Raw genomic sequence first — 3,358 nt, 5'->3', positions numbered from 1 at the left:
AATACTTATGCAGCATATAGAAGTTCAAAAATAGGCTACACGTAAACAACAGCTATATATTCAAAAGTGATGCTCCTTATGTTTTTGTTATGTATTTTTATGATTAAAATAAGAAAACTGAGTGCAAGTAACTACTTTTGGAAATTATATTCGTTTTAGGCTCGTAAGAAATTTTGAACTAATGTCTCTATTTTATAATGGAATTATCAGGTATGGAAGGAAAAAGCTCATTATATTTAACAGGACTTAAATTGACTATAGATTTCGATGGTCACATGTTGCTGGAGCTTTGCGATGAAAATGGTCATTACATCACAAGCACTCGTATTATGCACAATGATAATCACACAACAACGTGGATGCATCACAGATCTAAAGTTTGGTACTTGGATTATGTCATTATCTGCAAGCGTGATATCTACGACATGATTAGAGTGAAAGAGAGAATGGGGCGCGTTGGCAATCCTCGGTAAAGCATCATGCCCACAATATATTACTCCACAAAGGACTTTCAGCTGTGCAGCGAAATCTAGCACTTGCCAACTATAGCAGTGTTAAATCACTATTGCATCGATCACTCGGAAAGATGTAGAACACTTGGTGGGAGGATCTTGCTCGTGATGTTCAGGCTGCTGCTGATGCAAATGTCAGCAAGAGGTTTTACCATCTTATAAAGCAAATTAATGGGCCCAGGAGCACTGCATCAGCTCCTTTACTTTCCAATGAGTCTTCCTCTCTATTTATTAAATCAGCAGAGATCACAGGTCGCTGGATTGAACACTTCTTTGAACTCCTCAACCATGAGTCAGTTGTGGATGAAACAGTGTTTGATACTATGTAACAAAGACCTATCATTGGCTCCTTAAATTGCATGCCCTCAATAGATGAGATAATGGCAGTAATAAATTGAATCTTGGTAAGGCACCTGGAAAGGATAGAATTTGTGCTGAGGTCTTGCGATTCGGTGGTGATTACATCATACAGTCCTTTCATGAACTTATTAGTATAGTCTGGACGGATGGTGCAATGCCTAAAGACTGGAAGGATGCAATTATTCTTCCTCTCTACAAAAGAAAAGGAGCCAAAATAATGTGTGGTAACTACAGAGGTATTATCCTACTATCAGCTGCTGGCAAGGTTCTGGCAAATATTCTTCTTACCCGCCTGAATGGGTGTCTCGTATATGATGTCCTACCTGAATCTCAATGTGACTTCCGATCTGGCAGAAGGATAATGGATATGATTTTCACAAGACAAATGTAGGAAAAGTGTTATGAGCAGAATATAGATTTTGTCCGGGTATTCATTTATTTAACCAAGGACTTTGATACTGTGAATAGGGCCTTGTAATGGAAAATATTTGGCAAACTTGGATGTCCGGATCACTTTGTATCTAGACTTAAATCATTTCATGATGGGATGGGTCAATGTTGGTGGTGTTTTGGCGAGACCCATTCCTGTAGAGAATGTTGTCAAACAGGGTGACGTCCTTGCTCCGACTCTCTTCTCTTTGTAATTTGCTGCTGCTATTACTAATGCTTTTGCTAAGGTTAGCTCTCTTGGATTATATGTCAGGTATCGATCTTCTGGCTGCCTCTTCAATCTGCACCGATATGCTGTCAATTCAATAATTTTCCACTCTCTTATTCGTAACCCCCTTTATGCAGAAAACTTTAATTTAATCTCTCATGCAAATACTTATGAATCGTATTTCTGGTTTTTGCAAGGTATTTCGACACGACTGTTGTAATGTTCCAGCGTGCACCAAGGAATCCATATGTGGAACGAGCTACCTAGGTTGAAGAAACAATGCTGAAAGTGGTAGACAAGTTTGTCTACCTGAGCAGCACACTCAACCGTTTTTGTTGCTTGGATGATGGAATATCTTTCAGAGTTGCAGAGAGCAAATGATTCCTTCCGGTCTTTTGAGTCTCGTGTCTGGTCCCAGCATGGCATCACAAGGCAAACAAAAACAAAAATTGCTGTGTACCGTGCATATGTACTGACATTGCTCCTTTACTCATGTCAGACATGGACCCTTTACAAGCGTCATGCAATGGTACTTGAACGTTTTCATCAGAGATGTCTGAGGCACATTCTGAATATTGGCTGGAACTTAAAAATCTCCAGACACACAGCTCTTGAAGAAAGCTGATATCTTGAGTATTGAGGCGATGTGTAACCATTAGTCCAACCATCTGGCCGTGAAGGATGAACAGACAAAGAAACAGACAGACAGACATAACGCCCATCATAGTTAGGTAATCTACTTGTTCGTCCTCCCGTTATACATTAGTTAGTTAGAAAGGTGGAGTAAAAGTTTGTAAGTTATGTTTAAAAATCCGGTCAGAAAAATGCTAGAATAGCAAGTGTTTCCTTCATTTATAACTGGAGAAATTAATCAGTTACAGATTTAGGATAGAGGAATCGGCATTATTTAAGGAGACAACGTTCAAAAGGATTTTATGCGGTCCTCTACGTCTGCACTTCTGGTGTTGACGGCGCCATTTTCATGTGTATGTATGTATGCATGTATGTCATTGTTCAGTTTATTTCAAGATTTATTGCCAATAGACAAAGAGTCGGTTTCTAACCTAGGTTCAAGGTTCGTTCATTGGAATTTCAATATCAACAACAGGGTATTTCTATTTGAATGTATGTATGTATGTATGTATGTATGTATGTATGCATGCATGCATGTATGTATGTATGTACGTATGTGTGTATGTATGTATGTATGTATGTATGTATGTATGCATGCATGCATGTATGTATGTATGTACGTATGTGTGTATGTATGTATGTATGTATGTATGTATGTATGTATATGTGCAGATTGGTATATTTTGCTCTATGTATGTCTTCTCATGCACATACTTGCATATCTAGACATGCTCAAATATATTTAAAGGAAAAACTTCTAGAAAGTTTTACAGAGTTTTGCAGTTCCACTGATGGATTAGATCTGTTGCCTTCGAATTAGATTTCTCCTTTCTGGTTTTGAGAAGCCTAATTTCTCAAGACTGGTACTTAGGCAGTGTGTTACATATCTCAGAGCCCCAATAATTACAGGCATAATCCTGAACTTGTAATCGGGATAGAGTCACTACAGGTTTCTCAATAGTTCACCTTTATGTTGACATCCCCTGGGCAGGTAACTGCCACACCTATACATAGTTTCTCTTTTCTCTCCCAAATCATTATATCAGGTCTGTTGTGCTTATGATTTAGAGAGGTCTGCACTAGGACATTCCACAAGTACGCTTTTTATTATGAGGGCCTGTGGCTTCTATCATATTGTGGGTTCTTATTTCTTAGTCCCTGAAGTTATCCTTTCGATGGATTTCATTTTAGAATG

General features: G+C 38.4%; 1 protein-coding gene across 1 annotated transcript in view; it reads right to left on the bottom strand.

Moving 5' to 3' along the window:
• Positions 1-595, bottom strand: part of LOC106884206 (uncharacterized) — a 34,680-nt gene extending 34,085 nt beyond the window's left edge. The window contains exon 1 of the mRNA XM_014935454.3: positions 1-595. This exon is cut by the window's left edge and continues 180 nt beyond it. The gene's annotated coding sequence lies outside the window, so the exon portion shown is untranslated.
• Positions 596-3,358: the final 2,763 nt, after the last annotated feature.

Source organism: Octopus bimaculoides, chromosome 2, assembly GCF_046866305.1.
Source record: "Octopus bimaculoides isolate indiv1 chromosome 2, ASM4686630v1, whole genome shotgun sequence".
Taxonomy (NCBI): Eukaryota; Metazoa; Mollusca; class Cephalopoda; order Octopoda; family Octopodidae; genus Octopus; species Octopus bimaculoides.
This window is presented reverse-complemented; position numbering and strand designations above follow the sequence as displayed.